The following is a 20578-nucleotide window of genomic DNA, read 5'->3' as shown; positions in this document are numbered from 1 at the left end:
TCAACAGAACATTCTCTGTAATTCCTAGAGAAATTACATTCTTTGGACTTTTTTGGGATAATGTCTATTATTCTCAGGATTTAAAAATATCTTTTAAAATTCATTCTATACCTACATGTCTTGAGATGTCCTCAGAATATATCCAAATATATTATATTAACAATATGGTTCACTTTCACTTATCCCATACACAAATTTGGCGACCCGTTTAGCATTGCCAACAGCACCATCTGTTGACGAAAAAGGTGACTAAACCATGCTTTGGTTAATTCCTTTCGATCGTGTACACTGGTTTGACGTCCATCAAGTGACATTTTTCATTGTTTTGATTTTAGATTTATAGAGTTCGAGCTTAACATTTGAAAACGTAGTGTAAAAACAGCTTCCACAACCAAACTCATAAACGGAAATAAAAGATTGATTCAACTTATGATAAAAAAGTAAGGTGCTTTATGTCTTTCAATTAGGACATGACTGTTAAATATTTATTTATCTATTTACATATAAATTAACACAAAAACTGTATAAAAATTTACTCCCGTTGATTGTCATAATCGTAGCTAAAATTTTCTTTTTATGGCAATGAAAAAAACATTTTAAAATAAGATTGTCGCCACTTATTTCTACTCAGTGAATCTTCTAGTAATATTCCTCAGAGTAATATTCCCTACGTCGTACATGATAACGATGTGTCTAGCTAGCTAATAGCACAGATATCAGATGTTTATGTTCGATTGTAAAACTGTGTAAGACAATAGGGTCCTAAAGCCCTGTCCTAATTTTAGTACCAAACGCTTAAGTTTAGGCCAGAAATGCATGTTTACTCAATTTTTAAATGGTTTTCATTGGTTTAATCCCAAAAAACATTTTTAACGGATTTGAAATTTTATCACACCCCTTGGCTTAAACTCAAATTTTTGGGTATATTTTGTTTTTCGGGTCCCTTCCGAAATGTCAGATAGGAACAACCCCAGTGTTAAAACTAAAAGCCCTGTGGCATTTTTGTAGAGAAAGTGAACGTCAAACATGATCAAAACTGTCAAGGTTCATATTTGAAACCATTTTTAAAATGAAAGTTTAAATATGTTATAGTCGTTATTTGAGTCGGAAAAATTGCTAAAGTAGTAGCAAGAACATGCTCTTTCGTATTGTAAAGTAAAAACAAGAATTCATTAAACATTTTAGGACCCAATTAATGGTGATTTTAAGTGGCAACACAAGTAGCAACATCGTGGTGGCGCTGATATCGCTTACACTGAACGAAATCTTCCACCAGAGATTGAATGATTGATCTGAGCCCCATACCTATTTTCAGACACATCCAAGATGATTTTCATCTTCAGTGAAATCATCTGTTTACAAATCGTGCTGTATGAAAATCATCCTTTATTGAGAATATTTTTATCCTTTGAAAAGATGCTTGAATTTGAATGATTTTCATACGTCAATGTAAACTATACAAATAACATGTTTGGTATTAATGAAAATATATAGGAATCGACTTCGAACAATAACACAACTTTAATAGTTTTATACACATCATATTTTATTGTTAATTACAACCTCACTAATTCACTACAATATTCAATATTGATCTCATCTCATGAGGCCAGTCGCACGCATTGGCATCTGCATGAAGCGGCTGCTGATGTGACTCCAGAATTCGAATTGATGGCCTTGGGATGCACGATTTGCGGTTTTTGGTACAATAAAATACAAGCTTGAAAGTAACAAATATAATTGATATAGAAATAATTCTGGATTTCTGCAATTACCTGTGAAATCCACGAAGCAAAACTTGAACACCACGCTGCTGCCACCATATTTTATGTAAACATTCCAAGAATAATTTGACGTTTAGGAACGTTAGTTTTCCGTATGATATTTCAGACGATAGTTGAATGATCTTTGATTAGGGGAATGGTAGAAAATAAAACCCGTCAATTATTGCATGTTATTCATTTGTGTTTTCTCAATTCAACTGTCAGCTTGTTGTCATACGAAAATAGAGCAAAAGTTGATTCAGAATTGGATGATTTTTGTTCAACAGTCGGTGGCTGCATCATATTCCTTAATAGTCATTCAAAATAAGGAATATGAATATTTACAGCCATGTGTATTACAAATCATTCTGTGGTGATGTCTGTGGTGAATATGAAACATTTCTAGATACTTATATTCACCACTGGTTGCAGCAATTCGTTGTGTGGCGGCGCTAGTGTATTCAACGTATTGTAGTTTGAATATTTACACAAGTTTTCAGAAGATTTTTGTTCTAACATTAACATATGTTATCTATGCTAATAGTAAGAGTGGCTACGGATCATTCTGGTTAGCAAAAGGCAAACTGATCGTCACCAATAGTATTAATGTCCACTTCGAATAGATTAATTATTTGAAATGGGTATCAATTCTATCAATGCTGCAGAATATCCGTTGGATCACATATGAGATATTAGTGCGTCTATGCCATATGAATTATGACGCGGCTTTAAGCAAAAAAAAAATGTCAAAATATGATACCACCACTACAGGTTACGCCTTTGGTTTCCATCATAAAGGCTAATGGATTATGCCCTCCCATCGCGGCAAGGTCGCATAACCAAGGGGAGGGATGAAGCATTGTGTACAAATTACGTAGTATTTCGTTGATTTGTCCCTTTTGCTAAGTCTGTACAATGTTCCAGCAAAAAAATGTTAATAATACAGAATGGTCTTCTATCGTATGCGTACACATTATTTTGAAACTTTGTAAAAGTTCATTCATATTTTGGCTTGGTACTTTTCATATGTTACGCTGGATATGATATGAAGTGTCACTTTGATAAGCTCGAATGTTTAGAGTGTATTAGTTACCACGTGTGCCTTGTGTGGCTCTACAATCACAAAAAAGGAGGTCGCCAGAAATATATGAGAGTGGCTCATATTGTTAATATAATATATTTGATATATCTTCAAATATTACTTCTGACATTTCTTCTGAGATTCGCCATGTAATCCTCATCGAATCTTTTCAGAGTTCTGTTTGATCTTTCGACCTTGACGCTTGCTCCAGCGGGGGCGGGTGACGAATGCAGGATCAATCATGTCGAGCGTAGGACGGGTAGTGAAATGAAAAAGCGCCGCGGATCGTTAGTAGTGTTTGATCTATTGTTCGAGTCGCTTGCTTTTGCGTGGACGAGTTCAGGGTACAATGCGTTTATCAAATTATATCGCGAATCCGATTAGGCGTGATTATATCATGGATCGCATCACCAACCATTGGTGGCTCCCAGATCTTTACCTCATCCCTCAAACCCAATATCCTTTCCATGACAACTGTGGAGATGCAGAGGTATACTCGGTCTCTAGTAGCAACGGTTGTCTAACTAACATTCCTTCTTTTCCCCGATGACCGTGAGGACGTAGCCGGCGCCGTTATTGACTTTTAAAATTTGAGCTCTCGATTTGTGCACATTGAAGAATGGTAAGCTAATCCCAAGCCCCATTCATAAATTCTCTGTGCAACTTCGATTGTTCTGGTCAATCACAGAGTAGCAATGCTCATGCTTATGCTCATCAAATCTTTTCAGGAGATTCTTATAAAATACATCCATGGGTTTATCTTAACGTTAGTCCAGGATTATCTCTGAGAAAACTTTTGAAAATTACTTTAGGAATTCTTGCTTAGAAAATTTAAAAATTATAAATGGCAGGATCTGCATACATCTCTCAGATCGCAAGGATTCTTCAAAATTTAATTCGAGAATTTCTTCAAGTGTAGTCTCACAAACTCATCCAAAATATTATGTCCTCCGAAGCTTCTCAGAAGTTCATTCAGAAATTTATATATGAATTTTGACAAGAAATCAAAAATATTCAAAAACTTCTTTTTAAATCCAAGAAGAGATATTTTGAATAGTACACCCCAACCCTTTTTTACGACCGTTATCGGGGGGTCGTAATAATTATGTTTTTGAAAAATGCAACGTCTAGATGCGTAAATACTGATTCGAGATATTGGGCAAAGTTGAAGCATGGGTTGAGAACTTTCCAAAATGGCCGTTCAAGTTTTTATATTTTGGTAATAGATAGCAACACTGCTCGATTGTTATTAAAAGAGCCAATTTTATGGGGTGTGAGGGTGTGATATGCAAATACTAAAACATTTTAAGGATAACGACACCGAATGTTCACCAAAGTTGAAAGACGTATTGCGTGGTATCCAATCGGCCGAATCACAAATGTTCATGTGGCTGGCAACACTGTTTAAGAAGAATAAAGAAAAGATAAAAACCATAAAACTTAAGCGGAACAGAAAAATAGAATGCTTAGCAACATAGCAACACTCTTCAGCTCACGGTGCTCCCCTGACCGTTATTATCAGAAAAAAATCTCCATCAAATCTGTGCTCACCAGTCGTTTTCTATAGCTAAGCTGCATGTCTGGGCAAAATTTAAAAAAAAAATCGTAGGGCCAGTTTTGAAGTTACGCCCTTTTGATTGTTTAGGTCCACAATTTCAAAGGAAATCTGAAATATTTAGATGGGGTTTCATTCACCATGATTATCAGAATAGATATATTGCTATAATTTGAATCAAAGTTGGTTTATATAGTTATTTGTAACTTATGGGCGAAGTTTGGAATGAGAAAACCCACAAAATTTGGAGTTACACCCTTTTGGAAGTGTAATCATTAAAAACACTAATGTGAAATAGAATTATCAGGCATTCTAATACCGTTAATCATGTTCAAATGTTTTCAATGACACATTGTGCTTATATGCCGCCAAAGTGTTTCACAATTAGCTGTTTTTACTTAGGCTCAAGTGCTATAAGGCATTACGGAGCCAATTTCACAATAAAACCAAATTAGTTTTTGTTACACAATATTCTGGCTAGTTTGGTGAACCCATGTACTTACGATTTAGATTAGTTTTCATGCAAATCATTGGTACATGTTGTGTAACGAAACGCATGTATACGTACAGTGGGGGACCGAAATCCGTACAGGCTCCGAATACTTTATACAAATAGTAGGCGTTATGGGTAGCAGTAGTAGAACAAAATTTACAACGTAGAAAGCAGCGACACAAAATGAAAGAAAATAATGCAAAGTTTAGAGCTTCCGTTATCATTTTGTTTAATGGAATTTAAAATCGCAGCACTTACAGAGTTTAATTTTAATTGTTTTGTCTTCGTCAGCTTGGGAAAGTTTGGGTCGCCCCCAAAGAATGATTTTTGTTTGTGCAGGGTTATAGCAGCTGGTGAGTCTTTACATAGAAATCTTCAGTTTGTGTAGGATTCAAACCATGTTATGATTAGTAGACCAGCAAGTAACCAACAGGGCCACAGAACAATTTACATTTTTTTGGTAACCTAAACTGAGATTTACGAAGAATTCATGAAGAACTCTGTTTTTACCATATGTTATAAATCTTTTTTTAAAATATCCCCCTTAACTCTGAATTCCATTACCCCAAATACTATAAACCTGAAGACCATCACATCGAGTTCCAGTTCGTTGAATGGTATTACTTCGAATTCCATTATCACGGGGCATTTCAAAGTATTTATATATTCCGGTCAATTGCATTCAGCGTAATAGTGCGTTCAGTGTGATGACACTTGGATTAATGATATTCGGGGAAATGAAATTCGAGGTTAAGTTATAGAATCACCTCAAGAGAGTTTTGATTGTTAAGGTATACAAGTAAAATAAGGCTTTTACTATTGTATTTATCTAGGATTTGTGTAATCGAAAAGACCTAGGAACATATATGTAAAGTTGTAGATTTGTGAAAAATATAAATGAATTTGTGAAAAATGCTATAAATGATAGCATAAGAATTGACAGTGGTCTTTAGTGATATAGTTTGGTCAATACTACATTACTCGGCAATTGAAGATTATGTTCTGGGGTAGTTAGCCTGAAAAGCCGAGGGGATAGCTAGTTGAGCTATAGCAGTTCATACACAGACAAACATACGTAACACTCTTTTATTTTTATTTTTTTATAGCACAGCAGAATAGCGCCCAATTTAAATATTTTGAAGTTGGCCAACGTGCCAATCGTGGCGCTCGCATCACTTTTGTTCGAGTTTGACGTTTGCTCACTACCGCCACCTAGTTCGCGGTTGGCCAAATGAAGTATTTTTAGCATTAGGCGTAAATGTTCAAGTGACTATGATTTAAATTGATAATTGGTCTAGTTTTTACGTTTGTTTGTATGTGGTACATAATTGGCGCCGTAATGCCTTATAGCACATGAGCCTATGAAAAATCAGTTAATGGTGAAACACTTTTGCTGCATGTAAATGCAATGTGCCATTGAAAACATTTGAACATGCTTAATGGTATTAGAATGCCTAGTTATTCTATTTATATTAGTGTTTTAATTATTACACCTCCAAAAGGGCGTTACTCCAAATTTTGTTGATTTTCTCATTCAAAACTCCACCCATAAGTTACAAATAAATAAATAAACCAACTAATTACCAAATTTTGATGGTACATTGCTTCTGGTAGTCACCGCTAATGAAAACCCGTTCAAATATTTCAGATTTCCTTTGAATTTGTGGACTTAAACAATCAAAAGGGTGTAACTTAAAAACGGGCCCTACGATTTTTTTTAAATTTTGCCCAGACATGCAGCTTAGCTATAGAAAACGACTGGTGAGCACAGATTTGATGGAGATTTTTTTCTGATAATAACGGTCAGGGGAGCACCGTGCAGCTGTAATCCAGTTTTTCATGAGGGGATCAAAATTTTGTCGTAGCTAGCAACACTGCTTAAGTGAAATTGCACCACCGGGCAGTACAAGTGTGCATGCGACTTTTGTTTTGTGGATATCTCAGGATTCTGACCACTTAGAGAGATGGCATCTTCGGCAGAGTTGTTCAATAGCTCAAGGACTATCATTTTTCTAGGCAAGAGATTCGAGATTTTGCGACCAGGCGGCGCTAGGTAGCAGCTACTGAACAACTTTGCCGAAGGCGCCATCTTTCTAAATGGTCAGGATGCTAGACTATCCGCAAAACAAAAGTTCAATGCTCACAAGCACCGCCCGGTGGCAAAATCTCTAATCTCTTGGCTAGAATAATGATAGTCCTTGAGCTAATGAACAACTTTGCCGGAGGCGCCATCTTTCTAAGTGGTCAGGATCCTGAGCTATCCGCAAAACAAAAGTTTTATGCTCACTGGCGTCGCCTGGTGGCAAAATTTTGAATCAATTTTTTCGTATTTCGAATAGATTTGGTAGAAATTTAATGAAAAATTTCATGATCGATTTGTTGATATTAGAAGGTTTTAAAATATGCACTACCCAGTGAAAATTTGACCATTTTTCTGTAGTCTTATAGTGAGATATTGATCAAAATTTCATCACAGTTCAGCATTCTATTCAAATATGTAAACTGCGTTTCAGGTGGGCGATTCTAAAATATATTGGTTTCTAAGGTAGCAAAAGTCAAAATAGGTTGAGAAACACTGCTCTAAATTGTAAAAGCAAATTTGCGGAATTCCTGAATTACACGCTAGAAGATTCATTTGAAAATATGTCTCGTAGATATCCATGATTTTCCATCATTTAGGGGGATTAGGAGCATAATGAATCACCCGGGGCGAAATGGACTCCCCCTCAATCTCTGAGAATATTATTATTATTATTTATCTTTATTAGAGTGGCTTTTCGCCCTTGGCGAGTTCACCACTTAAAACTCTGAGAATATGTATACTTCATCAAAAGTTCATAAATTGCATGAAATCTGTATTGCATTTGAAATGTTTGACGGTAAAAAGTTTATGTTTTGCTTCAATTGTCCTTTAAATTTTGAGTTTAAGTTTTTCTCTGCTTCAAATTGCCATATAAGCAAGGCGGTGGGAGAATCTAATTTTTGAGCAAAACAACGAACCCAGAAAGGTTCTTCTTAGGTTCTTCTTATGATAGAGGGAGAGCCCTTTTACACATGGGAACGACAGACATTAAATATTTTGGAATCATCAAATTTCATGAAAGTGTTCATTTTGCCCCGATACCTTTTTATCAGCCTTGTTTTGGACCTAATTTTCTATCTCACTTTTCAGACATATGATATGATTATTATTACCATAAAAGAATGTAGCACGTCGTACTAATATCAAACTTGAAAACTAGCCGGGAGTAATTAGAAAAAATGTCATTGTATAGTCTTAAAAAAAGCATTTGCTTGATGTGTCCATTATGCCCCGAATACCCCTACGTTTCATTCAGGTTGCATATTACTACCATATTTTAAGGAAATTTTCCAAGAAAAAAAAGTATTGATTTTAAATGGAATTCATGCAGTCATTAAAAGCAAAATACCAGAAGAACTCCAAAGAGTAATTAAACAAAGCTTAAAGTTTTTACCCAAAGATATCCCAGAGAAAAAAAATGAATGTATGTTTCTAAAACTTATTGAAAACATTTTGAAGAATTTACTCGAAAAAATCTTATATGATCTTATGAGGAATTTTGGTTGTAATTCCTGAACAATTTCAAGATGAAAAAATAATCATAGAGCCTGAAAAGAATTACTTTTAGTTGGTATTAATGGAAATGCGAGTGGATTGCTAGGATTAATCTACAAAAATCAACATTTTTTAAAGCAATCGTTGCAAAATCCAACTGGATAGATTCATAAAGTACTTTATAGGTCTTTAATATTCAGGAATTTCGAATATACTTTAGCTTTCCCATAATTTCCATTCGAAAATTTGAAAATATTATAAATTAAAAAAAAACATCAGGAGGGCTTAAAGGAAAACACTGAGGACTCTCTGAAGAAATTCAAAATATCTCCTGATGGACTTAGTTGAAATGCTAGATTTGTTCTTGAATTAATTTCTGCAAAAATCTTAAAAAAAAAAAACATTTGGAAAAATATTTAAAACGCGTGGGAGTTTCCTTTACGATTCCATCGTCCATTTTCCTTGAACAAAAATTTTGTAGTTCTGCAAGATCCATAGAAGAATTCAGTAGATTCCTTGCAGACTCTTGACTAAATTTCTTAATAACCTTTTGGAGAACCAGATCAACTACAAGAAATTTATCATATTTTCGAAGAAAATCAATTGACGGTAATTAGTGGTTTTAAAAACCTGCATCCTTTTTCACAAATAATCGTGTTTTGTTGACAAAAAATCCTATCAATTTTATTTCTGGTGCTGCATCCTGTATACCTGGTCAGGAAGAAGGATTAGTGAATAAGAACATTAATTGCAAAAAAAAAACACACCACATTTTGCGTAGTTGCTACAAAAAACACAAGTAACTGTTCAGCGGAACCAAACGTTATTATTACAAAATTCCATTTCATGAGTGGCAGTCGCGTATGGAAATTGTACACTCATCGCTTGGGGTGCCACGGCGGATGATGCTCATGGAATTACGGTTATGCGAGAGCGCAGCAGTAAAGGCACTTCGCACGGTACTCGTTTTTATCGAGTGCTTTTATTGACTTTTCGATGGATTATAATAATTCTAAATGATACCGTTATGGGCCCAGAACTACTCGCTTGCGCGTAATATCACGCTAGGGGTAGAAGGTAGAAACGGCGGAGGTGCGAATCGCGTAATTGATTACCATCGAGTGCTTCCAAGTACAACTGTAAATTGAATCTAACGGAGGTCTGCTGCGGTGTCATGTTTTACGGGGCTCCATATAAACTCTGGGAGGTCGTAAACAGCTTCGGATATGATGTGGGATGTGGGCTGAGCAAGCACACGGTTGACGGAGTTCAGCAGTGAAATGGAATGATGATTCAGGAAAATGTGACCGCCATTGACTGAAACCACATGGCGTGGGCGATGGGAAATTTGTCCTGCGGTGTACTGAACGGTTTAATGGGAAATTTTGTTGAATTAAAATGGTCCTATCGTTTGACGTCGAGGAGTGTATGCAGAGTTTATTGGAGCAGGGGTTGAGCTTGTAATCAAGGTTATACTGAGAAATAAATGAAATCTGCCCAAGATATCTGGCATCTGAGGCTCAATTATGATTTAAATTAAAATTCTGAGAAAATCCTGCTCAGAATTCTGAGAAAATCCTGCTCAGAATTCTGAGAGAATCCATCACAGGATTCTGAGAGAATCCTCCTCAGGATTCTGAGAGAATCCTTCTCAGGATTCTGAGAGAATCCTTCTCAGGATTCTGAGAGAATCCTTCTCAGGATTCTGAGAGAATCCTTCTCAGGATTCTGAGAGAATCCTTCTCAGGATTCTGAGAGAATCCTTCTCAGGATTCTGAGAGAATCCTTCTCAGGATTCTGAGAGAATCCTTCTCAGGATTCTGAGAGAATCCTTCTCAGGATTCTGAGAGAATCCTTCTCAGGATTCTGAGAGAATCCTTCTCAGGATTCTGAGAGAATCCTTCTCAGGATTCTGAGAGAATTCTTCTCAGGATTCTGAGAGAATTATTCTCAGGATTCTGAGAGAATCCTTCTCAGGATTCTGAGAGCATCCTTCTCAGGATTCTGAGAGCATCCTTCTCAGGATTCTGAGAGCATCCTTCTCAGGATTTGAGAGCATCCTTCTCAGGATTTTGAGAGAATCCTTCTCAGGATTCTGAGAGAATCCTTCTCAGGATTCTGAGAGAATCCTTCTCAGAACTCTGAGAGAATCCTTCTCAGGACTCTGAGAGAATCCTTCTCAGGATTCTGAGAGAATCCATCTCAGGATTCTGAGAGAATCCTTCTCAGGATTCTGAGAGAATCCATCTCAGGTTCTGAGAGAATCCATCTCAGGATTCTGAGAGAATCCTTCTCAGGATTCTGAGAGAATCCTTCTCAGGATTCTGAGAGAATCCTTCTCAGGATTCTGAGAGAATCCATCTCAGGATTCTGAGAGAATCCTTCTCAGGATTCTGAGAGAATCCTTCTCAGGATTCTGAGAGAATCCTTCTCAGGATTCTGAGAGAATCCTTCTCAGGATTCTGAGAGAATCCTTCTCAGGATTCTGAGAGAATCCTTCTCAGGATTCTGAGAGAATCCTTCTCAGGATTCTGAGAGAATCCTTCTCAGGATTCTGAGAGAATCCTTCTCAGGATTCTGAGAGAATCCTTCTCAGGATTCTGAGAGAATCCTTCTCAGGATTCTGAGAGAATCCTTCTCAGGATTCTGAGAGAATCCTTCTCAGGATTCTGAGAGAATCCTTCTCAGGATTCTGAGAGAATCCTTCTCAGGATTCTGAGAGAATCCTTCTCAGGATTCTGAGAGAATCCTTCTCAGGATTCTGAGAGAATCCTTCTCAGGATTCTGAGAGAATCCTTCTCAGGATTCTGAGAGAATCCTTCTCAGGATTCTGAGAGAATCCTTCTCAGGATTCTGAGAGAATCCTTCTCAGGATTCTGAGAGAATCCTTCTCAGGATTCTGAGAGAATCCTTCTCAGGATTCTGAGAGAATCCTTCTCAGGATTCTGAGAGAATCCTTCTCAGGATTCTGAGAGAATCCTTCTCAGGATTCTGAGAGAATCCTTCTCAGGATTCTGAGAGAATCCTTCTCAGAATTCTGAGAAAATCCTGCTCAGAATTCTGAGAGAATCCTTCTCAGGATTCTGAGAGAATCCTTCTCAGGATTCTGAGAGAATCCTTCTCAGGATTCTGAGAGAATCCTTCTCAGGATTCTGAGAGAATCCTTCTCAGGATTCTGAGAGAATCCTTCTCAGGATTCTGAGAGAATCCTTCTCAGGATTCTGAGAGAATCCTTCTCAGGATTCTGAGAGAATCCTTCTCAGGATTCTGAGAGAATCCTTCTCAGGATTCTGAGAGAATCCTTCTCAGGATTCTGAGAGAATCCTTCTCAGGATTCTGAGAGAATCCTTCTCAGGATTCTGAGAGAATCCTTCTCAGGATTCTGAGAGAATCCTTCTCAGGATTCTGAGAGAATCCTTCTCAGGATTCTGAGAGAATCCTTCTCAGGATTCTGAGAGAATCCTTCTCAGGATTCTGAGAGAATCCTTCTCAGGATTCTGAGAGAATCCTTCTCAGGATTCTGAGAGAATCCTTCTCAGGATTCTGAGAGAATCCTTCTCAGGATTCTGAGAGAATCCTTCTCAGGATTCTGAGAGAATCCTTCTCAGGATTCTGAGAGAATCCTTCTCAGGATTCTGAGAGAATCCTTCTCAGGATTCTGAGAGAATCCTTCTCAGGATTCTGAGAGAATCCTTCTCAGGATTCTGAGAGAATCCTTCTCAGGATTCTGAGAGAATCCTTATCAGGATTCTGAGAGAATCCTTCTCAGGATTCTGAGAGAATCCTTCTCAGGATTCTGAGAGAATCCTTCTCAGGATTCTGAGAGAATCCTTCTCAGGATTCTGAGAGAATCCTTCTCAGGATTCTGAGAGAATCCTTCTCAGGATTCTGAGAGAATCCTTCTCAGGATTCTGAGAGAATTCTTCTCAGGATTCTGAGAGAATTCTTCTCAGGATTCTGAGAGAATTCTTCTCAGGATTCTGAGAGAATCCTTCTCAGGATTCTGAGAGCATCCTTCTCAGGATTCTGAGAGCATCCTTCTCAGGATTTTGAGAGAATCCTTCTCAGGATTCTGAGAGAATCCTTCTCAGAACTCTGAGAGAATCCTTCTCAGGACTCTGAGAGAATCCTTCTCAGGATTCTGAGAGAATCCATCTCAGGATTCTGAGAGAATCCTTCTCAGGATTCTGAGAGAATCCATCTCAGGTTCTGAGAGAATCCATCTCAGGATTCTGAGAGAATCCTTCTCAGGATTCTGAGAGAATCCTTCTCAGGATTCTGAGAGAATCCTTCTCAGGATTCTGAGAGAATCCTTCTCAGGATTCTGAGAGAATCCTTCTCAGGATTCTGAGAGAATCCTTCTCAGGATTCTGAGAGAATCCTTCTCAGGATTCTGAGAGAATCCTTCTCAGGATTCTGAGAGAATCCTTCTCAGGATTCTGAGAGAATCCTTCTCAGAATTCTGAGAAAATCCTTCTCAGAATTCTGAGAAAATCCTGCTCAGAATTCTGAGAGAATTCATCACAGGATTCTGAGAGAATCCTTCTCAGGATTCTGAGAGAATCCTTCTCAGGATTCTGAGAGAATCCTTCTCAGGATTCTGAGAGAATCCTTCTCAGGATTCTGAGAGAATCCTTCTCAGGATTCTGAGAGAATCCTTCTCAGGATTCTGAGAGAATCCTTCTCAGGATTCTGAGAGAATCCTTCTCAGGATTCTGAGAGAATCCTTCTCAGGATTCTGAGAGAATCCTTCTCAGGATTCTGAGAGAATCCTTCTCAGGATTCTGAGAGAATCCTTCTCAGGATTCTGAGAGAATCCTTCTCAGGATTCTGAGAGAATCCTTCTCAGGAATCTGAGAGAATCCTTCTCAGGATTCTGAGAGAATCCTTCTCAGGATTCTGAGAGAATCCTTCTCAGGAATCTGAGAGAATCCTTCTCAGGATTCTGAGAGAATCCTTCTCAGGATTCTGAGAGAATCCTTCTCAGGATTCTGAGAGAATCCTTCTCAGGATTCTGAGAGAATCCTTCTCAGGATTCTGAGAGAATCCTTCTCAGGATTCTGAGAGAATCCTTCTCAGGATTCTGAGAGAATCCTTCTCAGGATTCTGAGAGAATCCTTCTCAGGATTCTGAGAGAATCCTTCTCAGGATTCTGAGAGAATCCTTCTCAGGATTCTGAGAGAATCCTTCTCAGGATTCTGAGAGAATCCTTCTCAGGATTCTGAGAGAATCCTTCTCAGGATTCTGAGAGAATCCTTCTCAGGATTCTGAGAGAATCCTTCTCAGGATTCTGAGAGAATCCTTCTCAGGATTCTGAGAGAATCCTTCTCAGGATTCTGAGAGAATCCTTCTCAGGATTCTGAGAGAATCCTTTTTTGGAGTTTTGGCGAATCCTTCTCAAGATCCTATTCAGGATTCTGAGCGAATCTTTTTCAGTATTCTGAACGAGTCTCTTCTCAGGATTCTGGACCCTTTTAAAGATTCTGAACGAATCCTTTCCAGGTTTCTGAGTGAACATTACTTGTGATTCTGAATGATTCCCTATCAAGTTTCTTAGAACACCCTTATTATGACTCCACATTCATCCATCGAAATGACTTTCTTAACTTCTCTAGTGCAAACTGCTTTTATTCTATTATGAAACATACTCCAATTTCCGTTGAACCATTCATCGTAACCCACATGGACCAATCAGAGTTACAACGCTCAGTCGAAATATTTTAACAAAATAAAATCGCACTTTTCATCAGAAAATTCCACGAAATCCCCACAGAGGATTAAAAAAGTGACAGGAGATAAAAACAAGAATAAAAAAGCTCACAGCCTCCCGTGCAATCTAATTCCGACCCGAAAAGTGATAAATTGCCCTGTTCAACTAAAGTTTGGTGGCGGTCACTTCATAACACCCATGAAGAGGGGGATGGGGGTGACGATGGCAGCGCGCAAAATGACCCTCCATGTTTTTACTAAATTAAATTTAGCGTTGCCACTCACGGGGCACAATGGTCGGGAAAAATAAATGTTTGGCCAAAACTGGTTTTATCACTTGAATTGATGAAATATCTAATCGTTATGTGTTATTTGGGCATTTATTACGTTCCTTGTTTTGAACTGAACTGCAATGAAATAAAATTTCAAAATTATTTCTGGTAGTTTTGCCCGCCGCTTTGTATGGATCCCGACCATTGTGCAGTATGCAGAGGCCAAGCCCCCAGCCCCCTTCCGTCTCCTCATAATTTCCATGTAGCGTCCCCCGCAGTCGTAATACAGAAAACGATAAACAACTAAAAACGAGTGTAATAAAATCCACTCCAGTTCGGGTTTAGCCACATTCGCTCGAGTCTCGGTGCGGGTGGCAAGTGCATATGTTCTCCCCCGGGGAGTGGACAGGCGAGTGCGCTGCTATGTGTTAAGGAGGGGTGGTAGGGGGCTTAGAAGTGATCCAGATAGCAGCTAAAACTGTCAACTGAAATTTAGCGCACCAGGATATAACAAGTTTCGGGCTTCCGTGGGCAAATGAAAGTTGTATCTCCGGACTTCGAAGCTTGTCCGGGGAGTTTTATTTTTTGTCCACGTTTTGCTTCGATACTGTTATAAAATAAATGCTATACAGTGAGATAAGGGTATGTGAAATGTTTTTTTTCATGTCGATACGGGACGATACGAAACACGGAATCCCTAGCACGGAATCATTACGCAACGCATTTTAGTTGCGTAATGGTTCAATGGCTTTTCAGTAACGTAATGAAGCACATGTGTAATGAATTATCTAACTATCATTCTTAGAAAAAAGCGAAGAAGTCTATACATTTCCGTTCTTAGGATTTGTATGATTATCAGGGTTCTGAATTATCGTATCAATGATGCAAAATCTACGATTTTTCGCACGTAAGGAGAATGCTTTTTCGCTTCCTCACGTGAATATCTTTTTTCGCTCACACTTATTCTCCCTACGATGGAGGATAACCGAAAATCATTCCACTCCGGGGATAATTTCTTTTTCACCCCATCATATTTTCGCTCACCAACTTCTCCCGAGAATTATCACTATGTGGATAAACAAAAACTGGTGCCACTGACGGGATTCGAACCTACAACATTGCTAAAAACAGCCGCGATGCGTGCACGCTACCCATGCTACCACATCAACTTGACGAAAGCAGCAGTTAATTTGATGCATAAAAGCAACTGCTGCTTGTGGAGATGGACACATGAAAAGTTCTCCATGGAGAGGAGAATGATAAAATAAAATTCTCACAGTTGTGGAGTTGTGCCATTAGCTGTGATGTTAAAGTCACCAAAATAGCTTTGGTGAGCGAATTTGACGGATAGCGCCGACAATTTTTGTCGCATAGGATTCATCGAATGTAGCGCGGTTGTTGCACCATGGCCAGATTCATTTCCCGAGCGCGTGCACGGAAAGAAATAACAATTGTGATTTAAAAAAAAACAATAGCGGAAAATCAACTGATGATCATTGTCGTTCTACTATTATCAAACATTTTAATAAAAATAAAATGCTTTTAGAAGTGCGCAGCAATGCTAAATCGGTCTGATGTATTCTGCGCAGTTCATATGTATTTTCCACACGTTCTCCTATAATTGTTTTTAATCCACTTCGATACCGTCAATCCGCCCCCAAACTGGATGGCGTACACTCAGCTTAAGGTGATTATTAAACGAAGCCAAACAAGGGCACAAGACTGGAGAATCTGACAACAGTTTGCGTTGAAAACCAATCAATCTGCTTGCTTGCTGGTGGTGACTAATGGGATAAATTTTCAACGGTGAGAGCTGTTTGGTTCTCAAGTCTTGTGCTTTTGAAAATTTGAGGTGTGGCTTTGTTCTATAATCATCTTAACGCAATTTATAATTAAGTATTGAGTTGTAAATATTAGTATATATTAGTTGTGTTGCTAGAGAACATCTTGAAAATTCACTGAGATTCTTTCAGAAACCCTTCTAAAATTATTATATGTAGTTATTTCTTTGATCGCTCTGATTTTTCCAATAACCTCCTTGGGACTTACTATTGGACTATCCCAGAAACCCATCTTGGGTTATTATGGAAATCCTTTCAGGATTCTGCTGTAAAATTCTGGAATTCTGCCGTAAAATTCTGGAATTCTGCCGAAAATGATTTAATGATTGTTTTCCAGTGTAATGGAATCTATTTTAAAAATCTGGGTTCGGGGATTCTCACAAAATTTCTCGGGATTTTTTCTGGAAATCCAATCGAAATTATTATTTAAATTCTGATATTTTCCTCGTAATTCTTCAGTATTTCTTCCGTGAAACTCTTTGAAAGTTCTTCAAAATCCCTTTGAGATTCTTTCCGAAAAATGTCTTAGATTATACCTATTATTCTAGAATACTCTCGGAAAGACGCCTGAGACAAAATCAAATAAATCTATTATTTCACTTCACTTTCTTCCGTGCAAATTCTTGGGATTCTTTCGGAAATTCCTCTGGAATTCTTTTGTAAATCCCAATGGAATTCTCCCAGAAATCCCTGTGGAATACTTCCGAAAATCCTGCTAAGAATCTTCCAGATGACAGGGATTTTTTTAAATCTTTATTTATGGCAATCATCCGAAAATTCCTCTGTAATTGTTTGTAAATCCTCCATATATTCTTACAGAAATCCTTCTTATATTCTTACAGATTTATTGCTATTGATTTTATTGTTTCTACCTGAGATAATTTTGTATATCCAGGATTGTTCCGAAAATTCCTTCGTGATTCTTTAGAATTTTTTTCTAAGATTTTTTGAGAAAAAAAAAAACTGTGATTCTTCTGGAAATTCATAAGGAAGTGTTTTTGATTTTTTTCGTGATTTATCATTGATTTTCCTTGAAAATTTTCTTAAATCCTTGGCAGAATTTTCTGAAAATCCCTCTTGACTTCAAATGGAAATCCTCCAAGAAAACTACCGGACAGTCACTGGGACTTTAAAAAAAATACCTATGAGATTCTTTGATTACTGATTTCTTTTTCTGAGCATCTTTTGAAAGTGACTTTTAAATGGTTCTGGAAATTCCATTTGGAATTATTCCGTAAATCTTTCTGGAGCTCTTCTGGACATCGTAATTATTCTGGAAAATATTCATGAAATCGTCTGGATGTCTGTGACTTTTCATTGAATCTTCAGGGGTTCTTGCGAAATAACTTCTGGGATTCTTTTGGATATCACTGTAAAAAAAACATTCAAAATCCATTCGAAATTCTCCTGAGATTGTTTCAGGAATTTACGAGAATCCTTAAAATAATTCCTTTAGAAATCTCCCTGATAATATTTTAGTGATTTCTCTGTGGTTCTTCTGTAAATCGACCTGGGATTCTTCCGGAAATCCTCCTTTAATTCCAAAGCAATTTCCAGAAGAATTTTCAGAAGGATATTTTTAAGAATCCTGTATATTTTTCCCTAAGAATCTCAATGTATTTAAATAAAATACCAGGACAATTTACGGTTGAATCCCACAAAAACTTCCGGTGGAATTCTTGAATGCTTATCATTCAAGCAGAATTCCAGTCGTATTTCCGGATGAATTTCGGCAGGTTTTACGGAAGAATCCCAGCCGAATTTCTTGAAAAATTCCAGTAAAATTTCTGGAAGAATCTTTGAAAGATGTTTTGAAGTCCTCCAGCAGGATAACAGAAAGAAATCTGGGGGTATTGTAGAAGAATTTCCGAAAGAATCCTAGAGAGATAGTCGAAATAATAACAGTTTTCTTGAAAAATTCAGGAAAGTCCTAATGTCTAGAGGTAATTCGGGAAGAATTTCTGCAAGAATCCTTAACAGAAGGATTTGAAGGATCCTCAGAAAGATTTTCGAAAGTATCCCAGAAGGCTTCCCGAAATAATGCTAGAAAGATATCTGGAAGATTTCCTACAGGATTTTTGGAAGAGTCCCAGACAAATTTCAAGAATATGGACGTAAAAATCTCAGTGGCATTTCTAGAATAATTTCAGAAAGATTTTCGGAAGCATCCTCGAAAGTATTCTAAAGGGATTCCGAAAGCATCTCAGGTGATTTCCGGAAGAATACCAGAGGTATTCTCATAATAATCCCAGAAGTATTTCCGGAAAAAGGCCAGAGTTATTTTCGGAGGAATTCTAGACGAATTTGTAGTAGAGTCGTAGTACATTTTTTGGCAAAATCCTCTAAAAATATCCAGAAGAATTGCATCAGGATTTTTGTTAGAATCTTCCATTGAATTTCCGAAAGAATCTTCGAGAATTTCGATTCGAATTTGATTTCCAGGATTTCAAAAGTAATCCTTAAGGAGATAAACGCAAACTCACATACAGATTTATGCAAATATTCCAATAAGATGTCCAGAAGAATCACAAAGGATATCCGAAAGAATCTCAGATATAGTACCGGAATGCTAACGATGTTTTTTAGATGAGTTCAAAAGCGATATCTGTAAGTATTCTGTGATTTCCAGAATAACTTAGAGAAAAATCAGAAATAATCTTTAGATTTCCAGAACAATCCCAGAGAGGTTTTGAAGGATTCATAAGTGATTTAAGGAAGAATCCCAGGAGGGAAATTCCATAGAATTCTGGAGTAATTTCTGGACCAATGTCTTTTTATATGCTGTATCAATATTTACAAGTAATTATAATAAACAAGTATTTATGGAACAATAACAATTTTAATTTATCGCCATAATTGAACGACAATTTTAATTAGAATGTGCATCCACCACATCATCCCTCTCAGAAGGAATGTGATTCTAAATATATTTTTTTTTTGCGGTGATTCAGGATTGTAATTACATACTGGTTTAATTGTATGTGGTGTCATTCAATATTTAAAATAAGATTCGTTAAGCCGAACATGTTGATCCTTCGACATGAACCAACGAGCATTGCTTGAAATAATGAGATTTTTTCGATTACTTTGATGACTGATTTCTTTTTCTGAGGATCTTCTAAAAGTTACTTTCAAATGATTCCGAAAATCCCGTTTGAAATTATTCCATGAATCTTTCTGCAGTTCATCTGGACATCGGAATTATTCTGGAAAATATTCATGAAATCTTCTGGATGTCTGTGAATATCCTTTAAATCTTTCAGGGATTCTGGCGAAATAACTTCTGGGATTCTTTTGAATACCACTGTAATTTGGATTTAGAATTCTCATGGAATTATTTCAGATATTAACGATAATCCTTCATACAGAAGTGATGTTTCTGTGAATCGCCTTGGAATTCTTCTGGAAATCCTTCTATAATCCCAAAACAATTCTCAGAAAATTTTTCAGAAGGATATTTTTAAGAATCTCAATGGAATTTCTGAAAAATACCAGAACGATTTACGGTTGAATCTCACGAAAACTTCCGGTGGAATTCTTGAATGATATCCGGAAGAATGACAGTCGTATTTTTGGATGAATCTTAGCAGGTGTTACAGCACAATCCCAGCAAAATTTATTGAAAAATTTAGAATAGAAAGATATCCGAAAAAAAAACTCCAACAGGATTTTTGTAAGAGTCCCAGGAGTATTTCAAAGATATTGTCGTAAAAATCTCAGTGGAATTTCTTGAAGAATTTCAGAAAGATTTCCGAAAGAATCTCAAGTCATTTTTGGAAGAATACCAGAGGCATTCTCATAAGAATACCAGAAGTATTTCCGGATAAAAATCTAGAGTTATTTTCGGAGGAATTCTCGAAGAATTTCTAGTAGAGTCGTACATTTTTTGATAAAATCCTCTTTAAATATCCAAATGGATTGCATCAGGATTTATGGTAAAATCTTCCATAGTATTTCGAAAACAATTTTCAAGAATTTCAAAGAATTTAATTTCCTGGATTTCAAAAGTAGGATACACGCAAAATCACATACAGAGTTCTGCAAAAAAATCCAAAAAGATGTCCAGAATAATCGCAATGGGATATCCGAAAGAATCTCAGAAGTAATACCGGAATGGTAACGTTATTTTTGGATGAATCCCAAAGCGATATCTGGAAGAAAATTCAGAAATAATCTCAAGATTTTCAGCAGAACAATCCCAGAGAGGATTTGAAGGATTCATGAATGATTTAAGGAAGAATCCCGGGAGACGCTCCCAAAGAATTCTAGAGTACTTTCTGGAACATT

At 37.1% G+C, this 20578-nt stretch overlaps 1 protein-coding gene across 2 annotated transcripts in view; it reads right to left on the bottom strand.

Annotated features, from left to right (window-relative positions):
- Nucleotides 1-20578, bottom strand: part of LOC5575787 (cytoplasmic polyadenylation element-binding protein 2) — a 1148023-nt gene that overhangs the window by 108059 nt on the left and 1019386 nt on the right. The gene's annotated exons all lie outside the window — the stretch shown is intronic.

Source organism: Aedes aegypti, chromosome 1 (assembly GCF_002204515.2).
Source record: "Aedes aegypti strain LVP_AGWG chromosome 1, AaegL5.0 Primary Assembly, whole genome shotgun sequence".
Lineage (NCBI taxonomy): Eukaryota > Metazoa > Arthropoda > Insecta > Diptera > Culicidae > Aedes > Aedes aegypti.
Note: the sequence above shows the minus strand (reverse complement) of the source record. Positions and strands in the feature narration are given on the sequence as shown.